General features: G+C 38.6%; 1 protein-coding gene across 12 annotated transcripts in view; it reads right to left on the bottom strand.

Annotated features, from left to right (window-relative positions):
* The window catches only part of camta1a (calmodulin binding transcription activator 1a), a 326262-nt gene that overhangs the window by 150932 nt on the left and 154209 nt on the right, over nucleotides 1-21121 (bottom strand). The window lies entirely within an intron of this gene.

Genomic DNA, 21121 nt, shown 5'->3' with positions numbered 1-21121 from the left:
GTCCATCTCTCACGGTGTTCGCTGACATCGTCGTCGTCCGAGCGTTTTCCAATTTCTGTCGTCCCTCTCCTGTTGACCTTACATTCCGCCAGACAAAACAAATAGCCACAACGTTGTCTGGCAACAAAAAGCTTTGCGTGACTGCTTTGACACAAACACAATGGCATGAAAGAATTGTGTAGCTGTTCAATTAGGTGAGGCTCATGGCTTAGGTCTAACTTTCTTTCCCATTTTAAGGCGAGCTTGTCGACATGGATTTTGCATCAGATGACACACAAAAAAAGCGTGTGAACCAAGGACACTTCTTAGTGAAACAAAGGGGTATATTTAGCTTTCTTGAATAAGTTTTTGTAAGTCTAGTTGACACTGATTAATTACAGCACAAGAAACAATGATGCTGAAAATTCTTCTATCCTGTTTCCGCTTGTGATACAAGCGCGACTGTTCTACCCGAGTTCCACTTTAGCAGAACTGAATGATTCGGTTCTGAGAGACTGACATTGTGTGTAATTGATTTTTGTTGTGAGTCTTTTAACTTTTAGAGGTGCAGAATTTATAGAACAAAATTATGATATTTAACAGCAAAATGCATATTCATAATAGATAAAAAAAAACATGAAATGCCGAGCACAGTTTTTTGCTGTCACTACGACTTAGCAATTTAAAAGAGAAAAAAGGAAAGCAAATAAAAGTCCAACATTACAATGAGACACTACAAATCCTCTACTTTTCTTTTCTCCTCTGGATCAACAGCTCCAATAAATTTTCATTACACCTGTGTGAAGCGCTTCAAATAGAGCCACAGAAGCAGAAACTAATTACTTTCTAATTTATTGACTAATGGCCGCAGCCCTAGGAGACAGCTGCGATTGTTCTAACAGTCCTGCTGCTGCAACTGCTCTCAGGTCCACTTTAGATTCATAACCAAAATAATTTATCATTACAAGCACATTAAATTAAACCGTATAGACCATAACAGTGGTAATTTATATCATTTTGTTGTTAGAAATGCTTTTTTCCTCCCTCGTCTCGAAAGCGTACAATCTCTGCAGTCATCTACTGCAGGTTCACTTTGTTCTTCAAAGAACTCTTTGTTTGGTGCTTTATCCTACATTTGTACAATGTCGGTGAAGAAAGGACAAAAAAGTGCTTTCTTAAGAAAGTGTTTCATATAGAAAAAACCTTTTTATACCTTTAATCTTTTTTTTCTTTTTTTAAGTCAGGTCATTTCTGTTCTGATAGAAAAAAAAAAAACCTTCTGTGCAACTGTCCTCATTGCTTTTTCCGTTGGTAAAAAAAGGCTTTTAAGATGTCGATGTCCCCATCAACAATATTTGAATGGTCACCCGGTGGTTTGAACAGTGTGACAACAACATTAGCCATGTGTCAGGTACTTCTTAATCACTATTATGAATGCCATTTGTGGACTGAAGGGATATTCTAAAGCTGCTTTGAGATGACATTTTGCACTGGTGTCATTAAGATAGAAGGTTTGTATGATCATGGAAATTCATTTTGTAGGCATTTATTAGAGCTGACCTTGCCCTGCAAGAGGAGAATGGTGTGAAACCATGCCGACAAATTCCCAGAACTGGGTGGTCAGACTGCAATAATAAAACAAGTAAAGCGGGGAAAAAAAGAAGGGCTTGTGTTTCAATTTTACTTTTTAGAAAAACTATTAAACACTCCGTAAAAAGTTATGCCTTCAAAAGCTTTCTGCTGCCAGATAACCTTTATTGTTTTTTCATAATGTCATACAAACGTGGGCTTGCATGCTAAACAATAAGTATTATTTGAATAAAACAAAATGTGGGGAAACAGCGTTAAAAAAATCACTTCCACAAACTGGAAAAGAATCTGTGTGGAACTCTAAACTAAACATACTTCAAAGAAAAAAGGCTCTTAAAACAATAATGTCCGCTAGGTAAAACAGAAAATTAAAAGCTAAATTTCATGGTCACTGTTTTTTGTGATAAGGGGAATAAAAAAAAATATAATGTAAGGCTTTGCGAAGGTTAAACAAAATAGTTTGGAAGTAATAGAGAAGGTTTTTGAGAAAACTGTTTGCAAGAGTCACTGTTATTCATTACAACAAAACAGGCAGAAAATGTAAATGTGTGTATTGGTTACTTGAAAAGAAAAGAAAAACACTCAAATTATCATCAAAAATTACTCCAAAATGTAACAAGTAAAAGGCTTCAAAAGAAGAGGGCTTCTTCTACTGATAGTTAACAATTACGCATCAATTTGGCTGTTGAATGATTGAAGAGGCACTTAAAGCCTCAGTCACTATAATCTGTTTTAAGCATCATAAAAAACCTAAGAACAAATTTAAGAGAATAATTGCATCTCACACAAGCAGAAATTTTGGCAGAATTTTTTTTTTTTTATAATTTATGCAAAAATGTGGGTCCTTAGGCAAGACCCTTTACGCTACCGCCTAACCATGAATCCACAAGGGGGGCTAAGTCTGGTTCTCCCTGTGCTGATCGATCCCCCAGCTCAAACTAAATACACAGGGTAGGGAATCCAATGTAAAAATCTCTGCCAGACCACTTGTGGGAATCTGTAAAAAGCTGATTTGCTGTGGCGACCCCCAAAGGGATAAGCCGAAAGGTGAAAGATAAAGATGCAAAAATGAATGTCAATCTAAGTTACTACATGACTTTAAGTAAGCAGGCAAGCAAAAAGCTTTGAGTTACAAAGTACCAACATAGTTTAGTAATTTAAGGAGCCATCAGATGGATTATCTAGAGTTCAAATCACAAAGTCTGATATTTATCAAGTGTTTTTAGCCACAAATTATCCTTATAACTGTAACCTTTTCTGAATATATGAATCTGTATGATGACTAACTGTAATGTGAATGCAGAAAACCAGCTCATTGTTCAAAAATGAAGAATGAAGAGATTTTTCTATCAATGGTACCACATTTTCCTCACTATAGGACGCACCGGATTATAAGACACACTGTCAATAAATGGTCTATTTTCAAACTTTTGTCATGCATAAGGAAAACAAAAAGACACATACAATATTCTTATATTCATTAATAAGTCAGTTAGTCAGACCTTATTAACCAGAAGGTCAGAAAACATGATCAGAATGAATCCTTATGGGCGTTTCAGATTAAAAGTCGCACTGTCATTTTTGGAAAAAAACAAATGAAGACTTTGAGTTTGGCTTATGGTGCGGGAAATACAGCACTAATCCTGACAGCAGGAACAGGTTCCTAGTCTGGAATTCTTAGACCAGTTCAGGCCATAGAAACATAATTTGTTTTAGAACTTCTTTTGGATTTGAAGCATAAAGAAACCTTTTGGGTGTTTCGAACATTATCACATTTGTACAGAACCCCTAAAAGGACAATGAAGTAAAAAAAGTTTTTTTTTTTCCTAAAAAATGTTTACAAAATTTTTACTGTTTTTTTTTTTTCTAAAAAAAAAAATTCTGGTTGCTATGTTGTGCGCATCCTATAAGTAACTGAAAAATAAATAAAAAATATTATCTGGTGTGCACCACATAGTAACCTCAATTTTCTTTTTTTTTTTTACTTCAATTGTTTTTCTTATGTCCCTTTAGAGGCTCTGCACATTAGTGCAACCCATTTATGTTTTTTGTTTATTTATTTATTTATTTTTTTCAATTCTAAAATTAATACAATTTGCAGGGAAATAAATGCAAAAGTATGACTGCGAACATTAACTGTTATAAAAATAAAGTAAGTTGATTGAGGAATTTAAGTGTATGATATAAAGTAAATATTTTTCAATCAAGATGAAGTTAAAGCTTTGAAGCAAAAAAAAAAAAACACTTTTTTAAAATTCTTCATAGTTTTATGAAGTTGGCCGTTTGTATCAACACTCACATCAGGACTTTTTGCTGCACTCTTATTAGTTTTTTGTGCTCTTGTGTTGTTCACTTAGTCACTGCCTCAAGAAACTAAGCTTTCTGAAGTCAACAGATGCAATCCTGAAATTACAAAAATACAGACCAAAAAGTGTGTTTGGTGGGCTCACCTGAAGCAGACAAAAGAAGAAACACACAAATACACATGCCAATAAACACAACCTCAAAGTTCTGACAAGCTCTGTGTGGGTTAGCTTGCGTACGTGCTCCACAACGTGGCACAAAGAGAGCACGCCTGCCACAACAGACACAATCAAATTGCGCACCAGTTCTGTGGAACACACACAAGTCAAGTAAAATTGCCGTTAAATCAAAAGCAATCTCTTTTCTGTTGGCAAATTACACACAGAGAGCTCTTGGGCATGCATATATGCGGGCATACACACCCACAACTGACAAACACCGTCAAATACAATGTGAGACTATTAAGCGTGGAAAAATGTTGGAGGAAATGAATAACATTCTGACAGTACATCCTCTCCAAACCTGAATAAAATGTGTCAGCTGAGGGAGTATAAAATCTCAGAATGAGAGGTTTTTGGCATAGGAGATATGGACAGAAATCAATTTCAGGGCCAAGTGTGGTGCCAAGGACGTCCAGAAGGGCACAGCTCTGTTGATCCGTTCATATCAATTTGCTCCCTTCCTGAAGACAGAGAATGCAATAGTGTGCTGGGCTGCATCTTTAAAAAATATCGCTTAGATAACGGTGCCATAAAACACATCATTTTACAGTCAAACCATCTCAGACTCAAATGCAGTTGGAGCGGAAGCCATTTTCAAGCAACATAAAGTTTAACATGGCGCTACATCTGCCGAGCTGCTAGCTTTCACACTACGAGGAACTGAGCAATTTAATTAGGGAACAATGGAAAGCACTTTGTGACACTACACAGAGCCCCACCCTCTTTATCCAGAACACGTACCTCCTAAACTTGGTCATCTCTGGAATGTACACTTAATTGTGCTGTCAAGTATGCAGTCTGGGAGTTTGTAGAAAATGCATTAAGGCTGTTGCGACTTCTCAACATGGATGCAATTATCCAGATGAGCAGCTTGTGTTTATCAGCCTTCAAGTTTCCATTTGTTAAGAGTTATACCACCCTCTACGATTAAGTGACAGTGTTAATGAATTCTTCCTATTAATATCTCCTATACAGTCTGTACCCTCATGGTCCATAATGAAGTAATTACACCCATTACTACTGGATGCAAAGCACACTAACCTTGATATATTTGTAACCATTCGGCTGACTTGTCAGTGGAAAATACTGGAACACATTAATCATGCATGGCCCTTTTCTACCATTGTTTGTGTTGAAAATATTTAAGGCGAATTTCACACAAAAATGATACTTCATAGCTATAAGTTCAGAGGTAAAAATGTTCTAGTTAGAGAACTTTCTTCACAAGAATCCTTTTAATTTAAAAGCCACAAAGAAAATCTCCTTTAAACTTTTCCAATGGAGCTTCTGTCCACCAAGCGTTTCAACTACCTGAGCGAGAAGAAACCAGATCATTAATGCACCCTAATTCAGACAGTATAGATTACAGATCGTCGAGGTTCAAACGTTTGATTTTTTTGCTTTAACAATTTGGGAGAAAATTCCCTGAATGAATTTATTTCATCAATACTGGTAAAGCACTGAAAATCAGGATAGACTTTATTATTTTGATAATTACTAAGCATAATTAGGTTGACTTGATTCAAAATCTAAACATGGAACAAAAGAAAACTTGGAAAAAAATTAAATTAGTGTGAACACGACTTTATCTTACTCTAGTGTAAACATTCTTAGATTGAAATTCTGTGTCCCTTGACATTATATGACAATCTATTACAACAAAAAGAATAAATGTCAATCTTGAGTTTGTTTGAATGTCCCAAATGAGAGTGTGGGCCGAGACATGAGTTTCCACTTGAAAGTCCAGATAAATGTGAGGTGTTGACTCAAGAAATTGCCCCACAGTGGAGTCAATTTGTTTGCCTTAATTACATTGTTAATTTGTTGAAGCTTCGACTAAAAAAAAAAAAAATAAAAAAATCATGTGTCATATTTTCTGCTGTGATAATGGAGCTGTGAGCGCAGGGAGGGGCGGTTGCTTGGGTTGAGTGCTTTTTAAATGGCTCACCCTCTGCTTCTAAACGCATAGCTCTGTATGTTTTCCCGCCCATCTTTGAGCTTCTTTTTGGTGAGGTGTGTCGGTAATGAGGCCCTCCTGTCGTGTTGCGCTCCTCTCCTTTGTTTTTGCAGAGAAGTGCACCCCCGCCATGCCCTGACATCCTGACAGATAAGAGCTGTAGAAAGCATATGGCCAACGCGGCAATGCCTCCAACGTCCTGCTAACTGTCGTAGGGCTCAGGCATAATGAGGGGTAAAAAGAGGGGACTGAGTCCTACACAGAAAACATCAGTCTGCACATGTTTTTTTTTTTTTTTTTCAAAATGTCACAAAACTTCTAAAATAGAGAAAGAGAAGAGAATTCTAGGACCTGTGTTTCCAACAGAAAAACTTAGCAGACATAATTGATAAGCAAACATGCAGTCACAAAAATAAACAGCATACTATATTTTTAAAGTTGACATTCACCTGGTTACTAGTAGGTAAAAAACAAAAGCAGAAAGATATTTATAAAGTAGTTTCTCTTGTAAATTAAAAGATGATTTCTAAAAAAGAAATGTATCCATCTATCCATCTTCTTCTGTTATATCCCTTTTGGGGTCACAGAGATGCTGGAGCCTATCCCAGTCACTCTCAGGTGAAGGTGAGATACACACAAGAAAATGTATCTCTTTAAATAAACATTTTTACTTTTATGATATAAATGAAAAAATAGAAACCAGATGCAACAAATTCTTTTTAACACATGATTATTATTACATTTTTTGATTTTTTTTGTTTTTTTTTTTTTTAGGGGGGAGGCCTGAAGAGACAAAATCTTAGATCATAAAAAGTTACTTCATAAAATACAACAAAAACATTAAAGACAATTTATTTTAATTAAGTTTAAGTTCTTGAATCTACTTGATCAACCCTAAGACAACAGAATATCTTAAGAATAAACAAAACAACTAAACATCCACAAAAAGCAATCTGATTCCTGGTTCTCTGGGATGCAGAATAAAAAAAAATAATAATAAATAAATAAAAAATCTTTAACCCTAAAGACAGACATAGTAAAAAAAAACATTGAGAACAATGTCCTTCACACAGAGGAGACCGAAATGGCAATGTTGGGTCATCATGAATCACACCATATTTGACAGAAATGAAAGCCAAGCATAGCAGGCATGTAATTTTTCACTATAGATGGTGGAGAGGTCATGATGTGGGCTTCGTAAAAACAGGATCAAGGCCCTTTGGAGTTATAGATAAAAAGGTAGGACTCACTGAGGGTCCTACTTTGTCCTACACCTTTTTCAATCTTGAATTGACTTGAACCAATGTCTATTTTTTAATGTTTAGTTGAATAACAAATAAGAAATTGTCATTTAATAATTCTCATAATAAATGTGATTTGGCATTTTAAATTTTTGGTTGCTCTAGACCAGAGGTCTGCATCCTTCAACACTTAAAGAGCCATTCGAGTGAATTTCTCATTGACAAAAACCCAGTAGGAGTCACTGAGTCCTACTTCACTATTTAGAAAAATAAGACACTGATTTGCATTTATGTTATTGTTACCATTATGATAAATATAAATTACCATTGCTTTTTGGAATGATTAAGACAGAAAAATGAAAAGAAAATAGAATTTTTTCATCATATGACATAGATTATAGTTTTTGACAGAGATTATTGTGACTTCCTTTCAAAATAAAACACCCAGTGCCATATAAGATCATCTCAATGCAGCAAGTATTAAAAAAAGTTTTATTTTACCGTCTCAGCCAGAAATTGGTAAATCTGTATAAAATTATGTGAGAGCCTATTAAGTGACCCTCATCATATTTGTCGAATCATAAGGGGTACTTAAAATCCTTTAATTTGTTAAAAAAATAAAAAAAAACCTGCCTCATATTAGGTCCATCAAAGTACAAATTCTAGTTGTGCTAACTGACCTCAAATTGATTTTCGGCACTTGAGAATCTGAAAAAATGTTTTAGCATTATTTTGGTAAGGTTCGAGGCCACAATCATCAAACGCTTGATGGATTGATGGAGCATTATGGGTAATGTAGTTAGGAGTCTCGTGGAGTGACACAGTCCTACTGTTTGTAAATGAGTTGAATAAAGTCTGAGTCAGTTTATTCTACTCTTTTCCCCATTCTTTTAATTTTTTTTAACTTTACTAATGATTTTTTACCTAACAGTTACTAAAAACTTTCTATTTTCTTTAACTAGAGTGCCACAAGGGAGAGGTAAAAGAGCCAAACGTGGCTCCAGAGCCTTAGGTTTCCGACCTTTGCTCTCTAGACTCATGTGTGATAAGCTCTTTTTGGAAACTTTTAGGTCCTAAAATTTGATAATGCTGATTCACCGGCACACCTGTAACAGAACGGTTCAAAAAATGTATCTTATCTTGAATGAAATCTTGCATTAAGATATAAAGTGGAAAAAAAAAAAAAAAAAATCTTTATAAATTAAGACAACTTTTTACAAATTTAGATCTATCATCTGCTAAATTAATTAATGAATGCTAACTGTCGTTTCATCTCATTTAAAAAAAAAATAAAAAAAAACAGCAATCTGTGTTCTAGATAGTTTTAAAGTAAAAAAGAACAAGACTGAATTCTCTTTCATGCATCACAGCATGGAATCAGTTAAGTAGACAGCTAAGTTAGAAAAAGAAAAGAGATGTCACTGACTAGGAGCATGTGAGTGATGGTGTGTTTGGCCACAAAGTGGCTGCTTTCCCTGTCAACTGTCAGCGTCGTTAGCCTTCAGAAGCTTTGGTCCAAAGCAGCTAGACGTGATTTTAGATAAAGCGCCCATTCAGCCATGGCCTGGACATGGCCTCCCTCTGGCCCAGACTCCTCAGCCGGTCTCCTTCCCTCTCTCGTGTCTGGCCTGTTATCCTTGAACATCTAGACATTCCCAGCACGCAATCCGTTACCCCAGCCAACCCGGGTCCCTCTCAGCTCCTCTGCCCCCTCTCTACTCAATACAGCCTCGCAATCCCGGCTGGCTATGAAGTGCTTCTGAAAAGTGCAGAACAATGCCAGGGAGTTGTCTTTCTCGCTCTCATTCAAGTCACTCACTGGAGGGCTTAGAAAAAAGCTGCTCAGCATTTGTTTCAATCCTCCTGTGAGAACGGACTGAAATTATCACAGTGCCAGACTTGCTAAAATTTATCCGAGAGTCTCAAGGGTTTACAGTAAATGTGCAGCAGCCTGCGCCAAGCATTTTATGTTCAAGAGACACCTTCGGAAAAACTGGGAATCTGCATCAGCGGCTTTTTGTATGCAAAAGGCAAGATAAAAAAGAACAACTAGGAAACCAAAAGGCAATTATAGAGCAGAAGACTTTGGGTACATACTGATCTGCTGGGGGGTAACCATCTGAGTGCTTGGGTTCTGTAGCTGAGGCTATCAGTTAGGGAAGCCACAGGTGGTGAGTTTAAATTCCCTGTCTGGCGCCCTCATTGTCCAACAGGTGGAGTGCATTAATATTAACACTAATGCACGGCCCTTTAACCCTGATCTGCTGCAGCACAAAGCAGGGGATGCCATGAATTACCTTTCATACCCACAATCATGTCTGATCTCTATTGAATTACGTAGAATTAAATCAGAGATCCTTAATTAGGTTCCAATAAAAGTGCCATGTCGCTTTTGAAACCTCTGAGCAGGCTGTGATTGGATAAAAATGTGAAAACATACTAAATGAAATTGGTTTACCGCTGAGTTTGCGTTCTGTGACTCTTGAACGGAGGAGCAAAGCAGAGGGAAATAAAGCGAGGAGAAATAAGTAGGGAGAGGAGACAGACAAGCTGGGAGTCTCAAGGCGAGTCACACCTCTTTGCTTCGGAAAAGCTCTCAAATTCCATGTGTGACCTAAGGGAGAGAACTCCAAAGAGTCAGTCTGAAAGGCTATGATACAGAACCTGACGGTTGCCGACTTGTGAGCAAATATTGTCTGCCGTGAGCGAGACTCAGGAGTGCAAAAGGTGCAAGACAAGTCACCTGGAGAATCAGCAGTCTCGCATTTATGTAAATACAGCTGTCTCAAACTAGACACTTTGATCAAGGTTTTTAAATTCACAACAATTATTCCTCCATTCAAGCTTTATCATATTTGTATTAATTATTTTCCTTCATGTGCAAAGTGAGCGGTCGTACACTGACAAACATAGTCATCAAAAATCTTCCTAAACCAACAAAGCCTTTGTGTAGGGAAGTTTCCAAAAATTGTACACAAGCTAGAGAAGAATTATTGTGAAATAATATTCAATTTCAAAAAAAGTGAAATTATCATGTGAACAAGAGTAAAAAAAAAAAAAGTAACTACCGAAAACTACAAAAAAGTCCCACTCCAACTGTATTTGCTTCTCTTGTAAATATTTTTCCAGTGGTAATTCAATTATGATTATGTAATTTAGCCAAAATCAAAAAGCCTGTGTTGTTTTTTTAAGTCTTATTTTCCATAGATTGACAGGAGTTAATTCGAAATTAATTCGGGTTGTGGCCACAAAAGTTAGGCTCGTCTAATTTTCCATCAGCCCTTTGTTTACATTCTATCCTGCTAGCTTACAGCCCCTCACAAGCCCAAGCTAACATTAGCGTAGATAAGAAAACGTTGCGCACTATCAAACTTATCCAGCTGAATAGCTTTGAGATAGATGGCAGTTCAGACGAGGAAAATGAAGACGTTAATGGATCTATTCTTCTACATACATCAGGATTGGAGCGGAAGAATTTGGCCTGCCCATTTGTTATGTCACAAAGCTAAACTTTCTTAAACTCCAGATCTTTTTCAGCTCCTAATCCAACACAATTTGAAAAAAGAATTACTCAAAAATCTTAAACTATTTTATATATGTACTCCGTTATGAGAAAAAGGCTACATGTTAGAAACACCAAAAACAGGAACTTCTTTGGAGTAGGTCTGTACGGAGTAAATGACAATTTAAAGTTTGATTTAGAGTCTAAAATGTGTTAAATTGGGCAAACCCCTAAAAAGGCAAACAACAAGATTAAGTATTTTTAAATACTGAAAAGGAATACATATAATAATATATATATTTTTTTTTATTAAAATGAAGATAGCCTTGTTTATAGTCATTTTGGTAACAATGCTTTCAATTTAGTAAAACATAAAAATGGCCCAAAGATTACTTTAGTTTGTAACACATTACTGCTGCATAAAGGAAGTTTGGTGTTTCTAAGTGAAATTTTGAAAATATTGTTGGAGGATCGCGGATTTGTTCATGGGGGTTGCAGTCAAAGCAGCAAAAAGCCGATGTAGAATATGACCTTTTTGTTCAAATATTTGTCAATATTAAATATCATGATGCACTAGAGCTGCTCTAAACAGCAACGTTTTTACAAGATGTTCCTCAAGGGAATATAATGTAGAAAATGTACCCAGTCTAAATGTATGATTACATTACTTTCAATACAAAAGACAAAGATGTTGAAATGGGAGTAGGAAATGGTTGAATGTGGCTACACCACAAACAAACGTGAAAAAATGAGATTATCACCCCCAATGTGTTAACATTTTGCTCTCAGTTTCGACACAAACATATACAACTATAAAAGTTCAAATACAGGATTACAAGCATGACACTAATTGAGAAGTGACCTATACAGCAAGCACAGCAAAAGGTTACCAGCTCACAGTTTTGTAGCATTTATTGTAACAGAAAAACTTAGATATACCTAGTGTGCATGTGGAACATGGACCATACAGAGGCACACTTGAAACACTCAAGCAAACACATCTGGGACTTGCTTCTTTCTGAAAGTGGAACGTAATGCTTTCACGCTCCCCTGGACCTTTGAGTCACCTAATGTCAGGATAGCCAAAAGCTTTTAAGTGCTTTAAACCCATAATAATCCAAACGCTTTGTCTCCCATAGTGAGCCACGTGTTTGCCAGTTAGAAAATGAAATGCAATTGAAATAAAAGCAAAGATAGGGGACTTTCAGACATTTTGGGGGCTGCTGGGGATTTGGCATCTATAAAGGAATTAACAAGAGAACAGAGGTAAAGAGGCTTCCAGGGTGAGACGGGAAAAGTGGAAGAAATGCAAGTAAAGGACTGTAAACCCAAGCGAAGGTACAAAAAAAAAAAAGAATGACTTTATTAATATGTGCTCCTTTTCTCTTGTGTTTTCCCTCTTTTTACTGTTGCTTTTGTTTTGAAATAAAAAAAGCTACCAATCCACTGTTGCAATGCAAATGGAGAAATACTAAAGGCAAACAAAAAAAAAGGCCTACCAACATCCCACTCATCACTAATCCTTAGATGCCCTAATTGTAGGTGCATGCTTTCCTGATTTTTTTCTTTAGGAAAAAAAGAAAGAAAGCTTTAGGCTGTGACTAACACCGGACCTCACTGTCTTCTCAGTATGAATCCCCAGCTACGGAACATCAAAACAGTGGGTTGTACTCTCTTTCCCTTACGTTTCACTTTTTATCTCACTTCTCTTACTTCCCCATCTCGGTCTTTTATACTTTTTTTTTCTTTACTCCATCCTCGTTCTCTACTTTACGCTGCAAGGGGTAAATATGGATCTCGATGCTAGTGGGTGGAGCAGGCAAATCCCTGTCTTTGTTTTCTTAAAATAGGTTTAATATACTGTTACCCAACACAGTTGAAAAAAACTGTAAGATTATTCAATCAGTTTGTTGGTGCAGGAAAAATAAGAGGTGAGAAAAATGGAAAGAATTTTACAATTGGTTGCAAGAAAAAAAAAAAAAATAACTGATAAAACTTGAAGCGTCTATATGTTTTACTCTTTATACACATTCTCTCCATAAACTGACAGTGCTAACCACCACACTTTCCGACGTGCTACTGCAGCGCTGATGTGTGAACGGTTCAGCTCAACTTTAAAACAGCATAAATACAAAATAACAAAAACTGAAAATGAGAATTTGGACTGCTTCTTTAAAGATGCATTTTAGGCATGACGCAAGAAAAACATTAAAAATTGAAATGCAGCAATGAGATCCGGGCAAATGTCTGAGAGGCGAGAGAAAAAGCCAGGAGTTTTCCAGGGCTCTGTGGTGATTGGCAACAAGTCAGTAGCATGTTTGGGTAAATAAAAAAAGAGAATTTCAATGAAGCGTTGGGGAAAATTAATAAAATAGTTACTGTGTTTGACATTCATTGCGTGCAGCTTCAGAACAGCCTAAAATGAAATAATAATAAAAAAAAAAACATACAAACAGAATTTCACCCCTAGATAAAGTTAACAAGCTTACATTTCAACCAAAAAGGGTTTTATGTGATGTTAAATCTGCTTTTTAAGAAAAACAACACACTTATTGCTTTTATATACCTGACTATGTGAATAAAAGTCTAAGTATTATTTGTTTTTTCATAGACTCAAGTTTTGTTTTAGAGCATCTAAAAAGGTGACCATCAGGTTTATAAAATGTCAGCAGATCCCACAGTGTTTTCACATTTTGTGCAATAAAAAGAGTCCTAGACATGAACTTTCCCTCATCTTTTTGTCATTTCTAAAAATACTTCTTAAAGCACTATTCGCTTGTATCAATTGTGCCTGTCTTTTGATGATATCAGCAGGGTATCCGAATCTTCATTTAGCAATTAACTCTGCCTCACGGGTCTTGGTGCGAGGATGAAGCTCGAGTCAGTGAATGGCCTCTGGCTTTGTTTTGGCTGAAAAGTATCGCTCCGGTTAGGAGGTCTGAAATGGAGCACCGCCCTGACAGTCATTACAGCGTCCCTTTATTTTCCTGTCTGTCCTTTAGTCTTCCTCTTAATCCTTGCATATGTCAATGTCGGCTCTATTCTATTTTCCTCTCCCTACAAGCACAAAACCAGGGTGCACATTTGGTGCTGGTGCTGCACATTTTTGATGCTCGGCTGTCACTGTATCATTGTTTGGTGACATAAAGCACAGTAAAGCACTAAGCAATGATGAAGTGAAAGGGTTTTAAACCTGTGCTCACTGGCACATCTCTTCCCTTTCTACCAATGTCATCTGGAGAGTGTCATTACCCCCACTGCGAAGGTACAGGCAACCCACACCAAAAAATAATGAACACTGCAAACAGGGAGAGACAGAAAGAGAGCTGCCTCTGTTGCACTTCTTGCTCCATCATTCCGCTAGACGCTTGATTAGACAGAAGAGATAATTTACGAGCCACTTCATTGCCAATTCAATTGGCACATCACCTGTAAATAATTAAAAGCCTTCATGTCCGTTCTGACATAATCATATCCCTATCATAATACTGTATCCAGTTCGTTAACGACTTGGCTGGTGAGCCTCCATAACTCTCCTGGGAGCTGACTTCTAACAAACACAAAATATAAAGATGATTGACTGCTCGGAGAAACTATGAAGATTTGAAAATGTGACAGAGTCAAACTTTTGAGACCAAATATAACAAGGTGATAAGAAAGGGAAAAAAATCACACTCCTTTAGCTTTAAAATCCACATTTTTGCAGGAAGAGGTCTTTTAAAATGTTCTAGTGTTAAAAATGATGTCAAGCTGAAAGCTATTTTTCTTACCTCAGTTTAAAAAGACATGAATATAAATTATTCTAATCTGTGATGGTTCTCACCTCTCCTGCAGTGCACTTTTCTCAAATGTGCATGACAAAAAAAAACGTGAATAATTTATCAATTGTCTTATATTTGAATTGATTAATTCAGTAATGTAAAATTCATACATGGCTATCCTGCAAATTCTACCTCTCCCACCTTTAATGAAGCAGTTAAAGTAGTATGGGTCCTGCTTTGAGTGAAACTGGGTGGGGTGAAGGGGCCTGAGGTATCTAATTTATACATAATGAATCAACAGGCAATCTTTCAGGAAAGATGAGTGAATTGCACATCAAGTGGAGTCGTTTAGGGAGCAACTTCATAAGAGCTCTGTGACTAAGAAATCTTAGAAACTTAATACATCAAACAGGTCTTAAAACAAACAGTGGAAGTTGGCCAGATGGATGAAGGGCAAACATTATCTAAATAAGGAGGCTGTGAACCTGAAGGCGCCTTGATGCAGAAGGTGCACAGCAAGCCGGGTTGTTGTGTCGTCTTTAGAGCTTAATGACAACAAACGCTAAGGGTCAGTCCTGTCATTTCACGTTTTTTGCACGTTTGATGGTGCCACATGGCAACTTATCATCTGCTGTACTTCCTGTACTGGGAGGCTCAGTCGGGGCGAAGAAATGGGACAGAATGTGTGCCAGTGTTTGTGTGTGTGTTGTGCCTCACACTCATGTTGTGCCTGTTCTTTGCCGGTTAGTCACCCAGTTCTCTGGCAGCCATCCAGGACCTATTTTCTCCTTCTCTTTACATAACAGCAGACAATATCACTGAAACTGTGTGTCCTGTCCTGCTTTTTTTTTTTTTTTCCTCCTTCCTCCTCCTCCTCCGCCTCCGTTTTCCTGTATTACTTCCTGGTCTTCCTCACCCCCTTTTCTATATGTGTCGTACTCTTAAAAACCTCACTGTTTGGTTCTGTGTAGCACGACATTGTGATTAGTAACCTTTCTGACCACACCCAAAGAACAATGTGGCACAGCAGATTTTATGAGACCTGGAGAAGTGTTTGTGATCAGCTCTTTACCTTAACTGCCCCCTAGGACTTCCTAAAGGACAGGACTCTGCTAACCGTTACACCATATGCCCACAGGACAGCCCCCTACAGGGAACCAGGGCACAGGGGATTGAAAAAATGGATATGGAGTCACACTCCGTACTGTCCTAGCCAACTCACAAAAAAAAAAAATGCATCAACAGAACATGATGGGGTGAAAGAGAATGGTACAAGAAGGGGGAGAGAACAAAAAAATCAAAACGAAAAGAGGGAAAAAATTGTTATATAGAGATGATGTACAGAGATGCAGGTTGTGAGTGTCAGGGTGCATGTAGGAGCGGTGTAGGCCGAGTTTAGTGTCTGGACCACTCAGTGAGTCAGGTGTGAATAATACGTTGAGTCTACTTTGTGTGAGTAAGACAGAGCCAGGGGGATAGAGGGAGCAGAGCGAAGAGCGAAGCTGGTTGTCTCTGAGTGTATGCGGCTGAGAGTGAGCTCAGCTGTGTCTACGGCCTGCTCCATGACAGCCAGCATGCTGCACGCTGCTCACCAGTGCAGAAGCGCTAATTGAATTAAGTCTTTATTATCAGGTTGCAGAGGCAGCAGTTCTCCCCATCTCGGCCCGCTTGGCTGACACTTTCTCCTTGAACACCTGCTTGACATCAACTTCCTCTTCTATTTATTTATCCTCTGTCTCCTGTGGCCAGCTACTGGCTGCCTTCCCCGCTCACCCTCCACCTCTTCCCCCAAATTGGCATAGAGAGTTTGACTATAGGCATCAGTACTTCTCGTGCCGCCTTTGTAGCGCTCTCCAACTTGGACAGCTTAAATTAGATAGCTTCAGTTTCAGTTCTCATCAAAAAAGGACACATCATAAAACATGTTAATTTGCTGGACTGAGCCTGCTCTTCTTGGCCTTTAGCAACAGCCCCTCTGAGAGTAGAGGGAATAAAGGCGATAAAGCTGGATGATGTTCTATGTTCTATTGAATGGTCTCTTGTGGGCAAACTGGCCAGTATAATATACAGCAGCTGGGATGTGAACTAGCATACATCCAGTCACATGTCCATTTCCACTTGCCTCAGGCTCAAACTGCTTCCTTGAACTCAGATTGGGCATTACTTTAGAGGACAGACAAACATGAGGCACTATTAAGTTGGCTAACAGTTTAAGGCCCTTGGACTTGGCAACGTAAGCTGAAATCTATTGACCATTTAAATGTTCCCATCCTGTGCCTCAAAACCACAGGACTCCTCTGTCTGTGTGTTGAATCTTCACCTCCCTTCACAACTATCCCCTGTTTAGTCAACCTACTTTCTTTTTTCTTCTTATGTCAGCTCAATCCCGCTCTATTCCATCTCCCTCCTGTTCTTGTGTCTATTTGCGTAAATCCGTTCCCCCCTTGCTCCTTCTCCTCCTTGCCCTATCCATCACCACCCCTCCCATCTCCATCTCGTCTGTTCGCTTCTCTTATCGACATGTTTCCATTTTCTAAACTGCTCCCGCTCAATCAAATTCACTCTTCCTTCAATGACCATTTTTCATTTTCTCTTTCATTCACTCTTACTTCATGCCGCCTGGGTTCACCTCGCCCCTGTCCTCTCTGCTTTGCTTCTTGTGCTGTATTTCGCCCAGCTCGTATGGCCCCAGGTGGGCATCGCTGTCCTTGTCACTGCTGTTGGCTGTGCAGAAGCAGCAGGGTACAGTGTCCTTCAGGGCCTGACATGACGGAATAACCAAGTGTCCCTATTCAGCAAACTAAAGTTTCACCCAAGATGGCTTTGGATAAAGGTAGAAAAAGAATAGAAGGACCATCAGAAGAAAAATCACATTCTTTAACAAAGTGCCACTTTAAATATACCTCATACAATGGATACTTTTCAGAAATCAGGCTTGGGTCGCCACCTGGAGTCTTTCTCTCTTAAACCCACCGTGGTTTCATTGAATATCTCTTCATCCTTCATTGCTTTGTTGCTGTTTCTACCCTCCTCCTTTGTGCCTTTTCCGTTCCCGTGTCACTCCTGCTACTCCTGTCCTCCCCCCACAGCACTGAAACTCTGCCAGCAAGAGAGTGCCACTACACATCAGGACCAGACACTATCACATAGTTGTCTAAAGCACAACTCACAGATGCACACACTTAAACAGAGAGTTCAGCATGTCTCCATACTTTGTGCCAGACTTGGTGACAGAAATCCAGTTAACACATTAAGCTTTGAGGGGGTAAAGGTGGTGGTGGGGGGTGTTTTCATTCACAGTGGCAGACTCATCGAGGTACTAAGGCATGGAATGCACCCTGTTTATATTTTAACTACCCATCAAATTAGAAGTGTAACGATTAATTGATTATTTTAAGAAATTATTTCTATTTCTAGGATTTAACCAGATCAATATGTCTGAGACAAGTTTGTATTCAAATTTAATACCATTAAACAGTCATTTCAAAATAAAATAAATCGATAATCGATATTGGAAAATTTGTATTGAGACATCACAGTGGATAACACAAGTGATGGCAGCAAAAAAATATCAACCATCATTACAGTCTAATGTGTGGAAACACTTAGAAATTGTAAATTCATGTGATCATAAAATGTGAAAGAATGTTCTAATAATCTTCCATTGTATTATTTTGATGTGGAAAAACAACAGTAAAACTAAAATGTTAATGGAGCTGATATAAATTGTTTACTTATTTGTTTGTACACATATTTAATTTACACTTAATTATCTCGCAAGAATGATCAGATTCGATCCAATTGTTCAAAACAAACCAATGTTGACTATGAATCTGACTTGCAACCACAATCATGTTATTAATCGATTCACCGTTAAAACAAATCGTTACACCCCTACATCAAATACATTGTCAATATATCCTAAGTTTGTATTTTTTTTTATTCAGCCAGTTATTTCTCTATAGGTGTAGAAACTAAATCCCCTTTATCTCTCTACTTCTGCACACACACACACACACCCAGAATATATTCTCTACAAAGACGTTGAATCCATGCACAATGGCAAACAAACAGTCATTAGCAGATTTTAGCCTGCCTCTTGGTTCTGTGCTGCTCTGTTGTTGCTGTACTCGCGCCTCTGGGGCGGTGCCACTGCTGTAGGTTTTAATAAAAGCATTGTCTTTGGAAGCTGTCTAAAGGGACTTGGTTTCATTTTGGAGCGCCACTGCCGCTGCTACCGTAGCTGTGGATATGAATATGGGAGGAGAGAGGGCTATTGTGCTGGGACACGGAGGCAGCTAGGTTCAGTGTCGTCGTAGTGCCCTCCGAGGACTGGGGCTTATTGTTTGATAGTTTCAATATACAATCCATGTGAGAGTGTGGGAGACAGGGCATGTGTTGTGGTCATGTGCCTGCATGCACATGAGTAAATGTATGCATTGGGACTTGAGGAAAAGTCAATGTCAACAGAGGCCAGAACTCACTTTTCAAAAGTAAATAAAGCTTCCAGATTTGAGATGGTGAACAGAAGTACAAAGATATGACAGTCCCATAGGAGATCCATGCTCTTCTGCTGTAGTTTGAGATTATTTGGAGCAAACTAGTACCATAAGACAAACAGTATAAACACTAATGCCTAATGAAATCCAATGATGAGTTACAGACTGTTATAATGGGATATGTCTGCATAGCACACAAGTGTCCATTAAATCTTTTAGGAAACCAACAGTTACTCCATCTGCATTCAAAGTCCTGGATAAAAAGCACCAGAAGAGGACATTTGGGTCAACTATAATGGACAATGGATACCCACTCTCAAAAGGAAGATCCTGTGCCTCCTGATACTCAGATTAAAAGCATTTACTTTCTGTTAGTTTCCACCAAATACCTTTAGATTTTTTGAGCCCAAGTACCATTAAAATATACTTAAAGAGGGCAATAAAAGAGCTAGCATAGATGTTTAGAAACCCGTGGTAGAAAAAAAACCTAATTGCGCCTTTAAGTGGGTCCCCTCCTGTGGAGTGAAGGTGCAAGGTAACGGCCATCTTAAATCACAGCCTGGCTGTGGCCTTCATTAGAGCCATAATGCAAAGCTCTCGCTTTAATGGAAATGGAAGCCAGTGAGGCTGTGGGTGTAGATTAAAGTGTAAGGCCCGAGTGGGGAAAGATTTCCCCAGCTCTGACAGGTGCGGCCTGAATTAGCTGTAGTGCTGTCTGAGCAGTCAGTGGGAGAACACTGGTATTGATTTTAAGCACTGTTGCACTTCCTATCTGAGAGGGAATGTGTATTACCAGAGCTAAGCACATCAATCACTCAGCATTCCACCACTCTCCCCTGGCATGCATCAGATTTGGAAATGATAAACAAACAGAAACAGGGAAAGATGTTACTGTATTGGTTTTGCCCATGTGCACCAACACGAGTTTCATAAAAAATACACCTGTGCGCACTTGCAATTGCTTCACTTTATCTTCTCTCCCTTGTGTTGACAGAATGACATCGCTTTTCAGGGCATGTCCTGCACTGGGTGTCACCTTGGTCAAACAGCTGGCGTCAGCTTCTTGAGCTTGTGCCGTGGTCTACTCCCATGTTTATGACCTGCACGTGTCAAAGTTGTTACATGCATGCAGTGCAGCCTTGCTGCGCCGGGCCTCTCTGTGCATGACACCGCTGCTTATCTTTGCCTCCCACCATAACCCTGCTGACCTAATCCAGCAGTGCTGGCTGGGGATGAATTAGCCTCTTCAACCTGTTCCCACGGGGGTCATCCCGCAAAACAGAGATGGTGATGGCACAGCCACAGTCCGACCCGCCCACACGCACGTTAAGATTTGTGATGACAAATGATAAGGCAACACTTAACCACAGGTGCCCCAAGTGTGGCCTCTTACATGTGACCTTCAACTGAAAGCTTTTCATGTAGAGGCCGACTATCAATCAGCTCCAATCAATCACACACATCCCTTCACCTCCTACCAACCTTTCTTGCCCCCAACATCCATCACTACACCCTACCCTTTCACTGACATCTAGAAAAATACAAACACTTCACAACCTTTCTCCCTGTCTTTCTCGTCTACAAACACATGCATAGAGTAAACACACACACCAGCAGACACATACACTTGTCCTGATTTTAAGGCTTTGCTATAACTTGTCATCTGCTGTCGTGTTGTCAGGGTGTTGTCTGTTGATGTGCTCTTGGAAATGCTCCCTAGGGACACATGGGTAATATCAACACCTTCACTGAGACAATACCAAGATGGTGCAAAGGTAGGTTGGCCATTGTACTGCTGACCTTCAGAGGAGACAACTGGAGCCAGAAGCATCCTTGTGGAAAAAGGCAAACATCTCTTATGTCACATTCTAATGTTTTCAAGTGGAATAATAAAGGATTTTTGACATCTGTAATAGATTTAACACTGACAAGGTGGTCTTTTCATTATACATATTTGAAATGTATTCCTTGAGCTTATTTACTTCATTACCACAAGACAGCATGTATTTAAGAGAGACTAATGAAGGTGACTTTAGTATTAACTGAACCAGCTGCATGTTATGGTTG

The sequence above is a fragment of the Oryzias melastigma genome, linkage group LG7 (assembly GCF_002922805.2).
Source record: "Oryzias melastigma strain HK-1 linkage group LG7, ASM292280v2, whole genome shotgun sequence".
Lineage (NCBI taxonomy): Eukaryota > Metazoa > Chordata > Actinopteri > Beloniformes > Adrianichthyidae > Oryzias > Oryzias melastigma.
This window is presented reverse-complemented; position numbering and strand designations above follow the sequence as displayed.